Source organism: Rattus norvegicus, chromosome 18 (genome assembly GCF_036323735.1).
Source record: "Rattus norvegicus strain BN/NHsdMcwi chromosome 18, GRCr8, whole genome shotgun sequence".
NCBI lineage: Eukaryota > Metazoa > Chordata > Mammalia > Rodentia > Muridae > Rattus > Rattus norvegicus.
This window is the reverse complement of record NC_086036.1, coordinates 60,490,406-60,499,433: the sequence shown is the minus strand read 5'-3', so window position 1 is coordinate 60,499,433 and position 9,028 is coordinate 60,490,406. Positions and strand designations below refer to the sequence as shown.

General features: G+C 43.7%; 1 pseudogene; it reads right to left on the bottom strand.

Annotated features, from left to right (window-relative positions):
- Positions 1–1,511: 1,511 nt before the first annotated feature.
- Spty2d1-ps1 (SPT2 chromatin protein domain containing 1, pseudogene 1) overlaps positions 1,512–9,028 on the bottom strand; it is a 63,092-nt pseudogene continuing 55,575 nt past the window's right edge.

The window sequence follows — 9,028 nt, the reverse complement described above, 5'->3', positions numbered from 1 at the left end:
CAACCATTTGTAATGAGATCTGCTGCCCTCTTCTGGTGTGTCTCAAGACAGCTACAGTGTACTCACATACATAAAATAAGTAAATCTTAAAAAAACAAAAAAGAATGAAGACATCATGGACAAAATGCATAAAGTCTGGACCTGTTGAAAAGTAAGAGTTCTTTGCGAGACAACCTCTCCAGCTTCCCACCCCTCATGGCTTAACAGTTTAAGACAGCCAGATTCATTGTGGAATCGTCCCCCAAACCGAATTCTGGCTACTCCCAATCTTCCACCCTCCAGTCTCTAGCATGTTATTCCATTTTCTGTTGCTGACTGTCCTTGAGACATGACTTCCTTCCAGCCAGACCATAGACCAGCCTGGATGGATTCGAGGCTGAAGTGACATCAAGTCTGTAGACCTGGCTTTAAGCAGGTTAGAACTTAGGGTTTCACACAGTTCAGTAAAATACTAACAACAGGAGAAATGATCTCTTCACAGTGGTTGCACAGTTAGAAATAAAAGTGCAATATGGACAAAGAGAAGGTGGTATTCCTGATACACAAAATATTTGGCTTTTTGGTCATTAACATTTTCTAAGGAATTTAAGCTAAAAATGCAATGTTATTAACATCAAGAGGTACAGGGGCACCTTAGGGTCCCAAATAGCATTTTAATGGGGAGAATGAAACAGAAGGGGCCAAAATATATGTTGCTTGCTAATTTTTAAACTATTACCCTTTCAAATCTAACATTTGAATAACCATCTTTCTCTAATATAAACCAGAATTAAACAAACAAACAAAAACCAATCACCATAATAGTAAGGGCCCTCATCTACTTCATGCAAAATCAGCATAACAGTAAGCTTGGAAGGAAAACTGGAAAAGAACATTCTTATTCCAGCCAAATTTGTATTTTAACTTAAGAAACTTTTATTACCTAATATCAATGAAGAATATTTAGCATTCAACTCACAAATACACTAAGCACAATATAATTCATTCTATTTCGTGTGTCAAAATCACAAGGATGAGACTCGTGTAATATCTGTAAAGCCTACTCTTTCCTGGGTTTTCAATTCAAGCACAGACTAGGACAGGTCCCTTTATTGCTGGCAGCGTTCACAGAGGGGCCAGGCCCTTCCTAAGGACAAGTCAGACTGCGATCTGGGTGGTACCCTACTCACACATCGATCTTTTTCTCCTGCTGAAGTAGCAAAGGAACACTGATCAGCTGACTGGGGAGCGGTCCCACATTAGCGTGCAGAGCTCATCAAGACCGAGGCCGGACCCCGTGAATGGCTAAACTCAACAGATACACAGCCAGCTTTGTATCCTCTCCATTACAGGTTCCATGCTGGACAGTTTGAAAACACTGCACACTCCAACGATAGCCTGTAATCGACAGTATGTATTCCTTCCTCTTGTGTACCCACGTGTGAATCAAAGCCAGTAAGAGGCTCGCTCAGGCTGAAGGCAGGAAATCCTTGCAGCAGTGTTCCTCCCAGAATTCACAGCAGCTGCAGCAGCTACTGTCGCTTCAGCTTCTTGGCTTTCGACGGTTCATTTCCTCCTCTTCGCGCCTCATTTCCTCTAAAGTCCTCTTGCGTACCTAGTCCTAAACTCTCGGCTTCCTCCTTCTGCTACTCCTTCTATCTTCTCTCCATATAACATAAGGCAAGGTCACTTTCATCTTTATATTTTTTTTTCGGTCATAAACAAAGATTTCTTGAATGTGCTTGGGTATTTCTTCCTGAGGTTCTCCTTCATCTTTGATGAAATCATCCATTTCCAAGTCCTCCTCCTCCTCCTCCTCCTCCTCCTCCTCCTCCTCCTCCTCCTCCTCCTCCTCCTCCTCCTCCTCCTCCTCCTCCTCCTCCTCTCAAGGCTTTTTGTAGCCAGTAGGGAAGGGAAGCCTCTGAGGACTTTGGGCAGATCTGTAGCCAGAGAGAAGAGGTTTTATTCCATTTATCTACCCATTGCTTGACTGACTAATAATATTCTTTGAAGAAATTGGTTCTGAGACAACAGTGCATTTGGGCTTTGTGGGGAGGCCTGGGTCACTAACTGTTCGTTCAGGTCCTAAGCTGCTCACAGGTCTTCCAGGGTCACTGACTGACGGCCCAGGAGAGCCTAGACTGTTCTTTGGTCATAGGAGGTCACGTGGACTATTTACAGCTGCCCAGGGCCTCCGAAATTGCCCATAGGTCTCCCAGAACCAGCAGATCCACTGATGGGTCACCCAGGGCCATTTGTGCCATTGATTGTTCGTCCAGAGGGGTGTGAATTGCTGGCCAGTTTTCTGAACCCATTGACAGACTCAGGTCCTGAGATGGATCTGCCATTCTGGCGCCTGGGCACAGGGTCAGAACTAAGTGTGGATGGAGCTGTCCCGAGGCTAGGCTGCCCAGGAGCAGGGCCAGAGTTGCTTCCCCGCTGTCTGACACCTGAACTCTTAGCCCTGTTGTGTGAGAGAACTGTGGGCCTGGGCTTGGAATGGCTCGGATGAGAAGGAAGAGATTCTTTTTGGCTGTGTGCTCCGAAGCAGATTTCTGGGTCCCGCTAGCAGAAGTCTTTGGGACACTTGGTGAACAGGTGCTGGGGTGGGGCTTTCCAGCCCCATTGAAAACAGGCCTGTTGTGACCCGAAGTGAGAACTGGGAACTACTACCAGATCCAACCTTGGTCTTCTCTCCTGGCAGGGATTTGGATGAAGACAGAGCTATTTGTTTCTCATTGGCTGTGCTGGGTCTGAATTGCTTCCCAGCATGAGGAAAGAGCAATCCCTTGGAAGAAGCTGCCTGTCCCCAGTACCTTTGCTGGTCTGTGTGCCCCTGACGTCTTTATGAGAAAGCGCCCTTTTGAACATGGGCGAAGGTAGTTTGTCATCGGATTCAGGTTTCTTTTTCCTATGCTTTCGTTCAAGAAACTCTCGCTCCCTCAGTTCCTCTGCAGTCAGGGACCGATCTTCTGCTTTCTTCACTACCTTGATCTCCACTGGTTCAAACTGCTTCTTCTCAGCTAGTCTCAGTAACTCAGTGAAGTTCATGGATGATGGGTGATGGGGCTCTTTTAAGGGGGGCCTTTGGTTTGCTTTCAACCTTGGGAGGCTCTTGCTCCTCCTCATAGTCAGAAAACCTGATAGAAAAAAAATTTTTTTAAAGAGATGTGTTCACTCTCCAAGCAGTTCTCTCTGTTAGTTCAGCTCTTGTACACCAAATTCCCTTTTGATTACTCCACAAATCAGCATTTTATGACATTAGCTTCTTGATTCTTAGAAAAAAAGACAGCAAGTATATTTTTTAACATAACAAGTCCTAGAATCTGCCTGCCTTTGTAAACACAAACAATAAGTTTACCTGGGTGTGATCCCACCCTGAGATCACCACTCCCTTACTTCCATGTGCCTCTTTATTACTTGAAACATGAGCCTTGTTTTATTACCTATCCTTTTCCCTTTATCAACTCATTAGAGCAGTTGCCTCTGTTCTTTTGGGTCCATGAAGCCCCTTATACAATTCACATTGCATCTTTGTATATTGCTTAGTTGAGAAATTCTGTTTATACATTCTTAAACTCATGTTTTCAGAGTTCTTGCCCACAGCCTTAAGAGTTGTCCTGAAGATCACAACATTACCATTTTGCTAAGGAACATTAGATACACCCTCACCTCCTGGAATTGTGCTGTTTGTGAGTATTATGGAGTCATTAACTTTGGCAAGGAGAACATTCCCTTAAGGAGGAACAGGAAGTAAAATATATACATTATTATACAAATAAGCTTCACAACTATAGCAACCATTTGTACTTGAGGGGGCCCATGCCTTGCTGGCCCTGCTCTAGGGTGGGGACTGTGTCATACTTCTATGGCCATACTGTGTCTGGCACAGTTGATTGTCTCCTTGCTGTATAGAAGTCTTTTAGTTTTATGAGGCCCCACTTATCAACTGTGGCCTTAACTCTGGCACAGGGTTCTGTCCAGAAAGTCCTTTTCTCTACTTGTATGTTGTAGGGTATTGCCTATACTTTCTTCTATCAGTTTTAAATTGAAGTCTTTGATCTATGTGGATCTAGTTTTTGTTGGGGGTGACAGGCATGGATGTCTCCCCCACAACCCCCCTCCCTGTGGGTGTGTGTGTATATGTGTGTGTGTATATGTGCGTGTGTGTCTGTGTGTGTTGTAGAGATTAAATTAGACACATATTGGCACTGGTACAAAAATATATTTGCAGAATGAGTATCATATTGCTTTGGTCTTTTGTTTTGTTTATCACTATAGCTCTCTAATATATTGAGCCTTGTCCTAGCCCAATGTCAAATTCTTACTTGAACCTACTCCTTTGTCCTAGCCTAATGTAAATATTCTAGCCAATATCCTTGAAGTGTCATCAAGGGCTCTCCATATCTTGGGCAGTATGGTCATTTTCACATAATATTAATTCTAGTGATTCACAAATATGAGATGCCTCTCTATTATCTCTTTCAGTCTCTTTCTTCAGAGATTTGATGTTTTCATTGTAGATCTCCTAGCTCCAAATCTTCATATACAAGTGTGGCTACCATCCCTCATCAAAGAAGCTTCTTTTTATATCAGATAGAGACCACAGAAAAGCCCAACTGAACACATCATGGAGATCTGGTGGATCTCGGAGTCCAGCCCCATCTTTATCAAGGTTCCTGCACCTTACACTCAGGGAACACTGTAGACGAGGGGGCAGAAAGAGTCTATGAGCCAGAATGCTGGGGAATCTGCTATGAACCAGTCTCTCCCAGAAATTGTGGCATAAATAAGACCAGGGCAATAGTAATATAAGTAGACATGCTAGCATGAAAGGGAGAAAGCTCTTAGAGGTCCTGTCCCTAGACAAAAATCCATAGATAACTGAAAAATGCTGAAAGAGGGAGAATTAGCCTCTCTCAGGGATGAGCCATTTTATTAGTTATCCAATATAACCCAGCCATGATACTTTATACTCATAAGCAACATGTAATATTTATATGTTGGGGTGTGTGTGTGTGTGTGTGTGTGTGTGTGTGTGTGTGTGTAAAATCAAAGAAATGGAGGCTACTAGTTTTAGGAGAGATGGGAGGAATTGGACGTAGAGGAACCTGGGAGGCGCTGGGGACAGGTAAGGGAAAGGGGGAAGTAATATAATTCTGTTTTAATTAAAAATTTATTTAAAATGTTTAAAGATGATTGAAAAGCTAATTAACAATAAATGCATGCTTAATTAACTGGGAGGAACAAAAGAAATGGTGACCACAGAGTTTAGTTCTAAAAGTATCTGTAGCGAGCACTGAGATCAAATATCATAATGAATGCTGTGGAAGAACTAGCTTACATCTAGCCTGGCTGGCTAAGAATCTGACTACACTAGACAGGGACTGAAGCCAGTAGTGGTGGTACTGCCCTGCAGCATGGTTTGTGCATTATAGATTAGGGTATGAGATGGTGGGGATTATATAAACAGGTAGACAACACACACACACACACACACACACACACACACACACACACACACACACACACGGCTACAAGTTCCTGGACATTATAAGGTTCCTAAGACTTGACTCAAGCCATTTGGCTTGGGAGAATCTGCAAACTGGAGTGGAGAAGGTCACAGAGCGAGCAAAATCCCTTGGGTAAAGGAAGTTTAGGATAAGTAGATGGAAGATAAGGCCAGAGAAGACAAGAAATGGCATCATACAGCAATGTAAGGATATCATAGTTTGCTCACTTCTACAGGAACTCTCTGGAATGTACAAGGTCACCAAGTAGATACTCCCACCACTAGGATGATATTTCAGGTATATCTTCCTGGTCAAAGCTAGGTAGACACCTGACTTGCTGAGGACCAATCAGATTATTTTCTGAGGTTTAGTAACTCAGCTAGTCAATTAGTATTTTTAGATTATAACACGTGACCTTAGGCTCCATAGTTAGCTATCTTAGAGACTAGTTGAGGAACAAGCAAAACAGAACAAAATAAAACAAAAACCCTCAAAAGATGCTCATGGACCAATAAAAATATGGAAACAAATGTAACAGAACAGAGAAGCGTAAAGAGACATTGAGTGAGGACTGCCTAGGCATGCTTGCCTTTCAAGGTCTTGGTTCCTGGGACTTAGATGCTATTGTGGAGGCTCCACATTCATCCAGCACACAACAGAGGGGCTCTGCTCCACACAGTCACTCAGGGACCTGGGCAGAGGCTATGCTCCCTGCTTCCAGCGTCACTCTGGTCATATAGAAAATGAGGAATAGCCAGGTGAAGAAGGTGCTTCCCCATTAATACCCCTATCTTAATAGTGCTGCCTAAGGGGAAGCAGGTAAGGAAATGAAGGCTGAGCAGCCCACTCAGAAGACAGCCCTTTCCTCTTTGGGGAGAGGAAGCCTGAGTAGTGGTGACTGTTTATATGGCTGTATCTATCAGGCATCATGGAAACCCAGTGAAGCAAAGAGGTAGTATCAAGGGGATGGAATGGTCTTCCCTGTAAAGTGAAGCTGAGGATTGCCTCTGCATGCCGTGAGAGATTTTTTGGTGGAGATGGGGTTAAATGCTTGAGTGCAGTAGGCTAGAGTGGAGTAGGAGAGGAGTTAGAACAGGAAGCGCTACAAGCCTTTGGGGGGATTTTGGTGTAAAGGAAAACAAAAAAGTGTGGCTGAAATGAAGAAAGGACTCTCCTTTTTTTCAAGGAAATGGGGAGTGGATGGTTGGGAGGAGGGAGGCTTGCAGTAATAAGACAGCTTCACTTTCTTTGTTCATAGAAGGATCTCAGCTTCTTTCTAGCTCCGTAATTATCTCAGCCTGTTCCTGTGGCTCTAACAATGTACCACAGACTGTGTGGCTTATAAACAACAGAGAGTTATTTCCCTCAGTCCTGAAGGCTAGAAACAGATCTAGGGTTCTGGTGAGCGCCTTTCCTGGGATGTAGATTGTTTCCATCTTCTCATGGCTTGACCTCTTCACATGGCATGACTGGGGGGGCTCTCTGGGGTACTTCTCATAAGCCAATCCACCAGGGTTCTACTTGGAAGTCATCCCAAAGGCAAGCCTCCTAAGGGCATTATTTGGACGGCCAGGATTTCAGCATACGAATTTAGGGGGAGGGATGCAAATACTCTTTATTGCAATAATTACGTTGGTATGTTTTAATTTTTCTATTTTAGTTTTTTATTATAATCTTTTTGTTTTCTCGTGGATACAGGGTGTAACTGGACTTTTGGCTATTTTGTCAGATTCTTCTTCCTACCACCCTTCTTCACCGGTATCCCTTCCAACTCCCTTACAGTAGGTGAGAGAGAAAAAAGGTTAGAGGGGAAAGGGAATGTTGATCTCGATCTCATTAGACTACTTCCTGCTGATTAAGGGTGCCGAGCTCCTTGGGGCAGGATTGATATTTGCCATCAGGACACCCAAGTTGTTTTTCTCATCTCTTTGCACAGGACCACTTAGCAGACCAAAACGACAGCAACCAACTGGCCAGTCAGCCCCTTCTGTTGGAGCTCTAACATTTATATATCCTCTGAAGAGTCCCCAGAATTCCAAATGTAGACTATGTTCAGCTGGCAAAAATCATACTCCTTCCAGAGCACGAGACAAATCATAGCCGGTGTGGACAATCTGGAGCAGCCCCATATCCCAAAACATACTCACATGACATTTCTGTGTTCTTAAAGAGATCAACATTCCCACTACAACTGGGTCTTATTAGGTAGCCTAGGCTATTCTGGAACTCGATTCCCCTACCCAGGCCTCTTGAGTGCTGGTATCACTGGCCTGCACCTCTCTACTTAGTTTTAACTTTATAACATGTCCCTTTTCAGGGTCAGCTAGATGACTCAGTAGGTAAAGAGACCCAGCACCACCAAGCCTAAAAACCTAACTTTGACCATAGGAGCTAACACTGTAAGAGGAAACTGATTCCCTCAAGTTGTCCTCTGACCTTCACAAGTGTGCTGAGAAAAATGCACATGAGTGAACACAAAGAGAGTACAAATAAATGTGTCATTGTTGTCTTCTTCTTCTTCTTTGTCGTCGTCGTCGTCCTCCTCCTCCTCCTCCTCTTCTTTTTTGGTATTTACTACCATAAATCAAGGGGCATTTCAGAAATACCCACAACCCACAAGACCAGCATGCAGAAACCATCATTGCCAACCTCCCTGAGAGGGTAGTGGGTGGTGTTAAACGTAGCCAGGGTTTCAGATTCCAGTCATGCATCTGAGACTGCCCTCAATATACCCTTAGACAAACAGGAGGGAAGCCTGGGCAGTCTTCTGCTCCTAACTACTTTCACAGCTTACACTGCACCACAGATCTGGGTGATCATTTTCCCTGCTTCTGCCTCTTTGCAAAAGCCATTATCTTTTGTCACCTTTCCCGGTCCCTCAGATGTCCAATATTCCAGCCATTAACAATGTGAAATTTCACCCGTGAGAGTGCCGTTTGCAGGGAATGGGGCGGTTTACGGTCCATTTACTGTGTTCTTTCCTTCTTCAGAAATTATTTGCTCATTTGCTGTGGCCTTATTGCTGGAAGTGAATTGACCATCAGCGAAAGTATATTAGTTGCTAAGTGGAGGCTGTTATAGAATATTCTCAAAGGCCATTAGCTTTTCTGGGGGACCACTGGTGTTTACTGCTTATCACGGAATTCAGTTGTGTGCATTTCCCCTCTGGACCTTTAAAGCATCCTTTAAAAGCAGTGAGGACGGTTTTTAACAATTGTCTTGAGTGTACAAGCAAGGTGGAGATACAGGAGTGTGTGAGAGAAAGGGTTTATTTTATTGGTAATCCGTTTGCGGGATCTGGCTATTCCCTCTGTATACCCTACTCCCTGAGCCTCAGAGTTAATGCACATCAGTTCATTTAGTCTTAAATGCAAACATCAGCTCTGGAACAAATATTTAAACAGTGCCAATCAGAGCCTTTTATGCTCTTTCATCAAACCCCAAAGCAAACAGTTCCTGAAAGGTTTCTTTTACGAATGCTGTTTTAAATTTAACTTACAGGCCATGTGGTTTTTAACTCACCCTCTGGCTCTGCC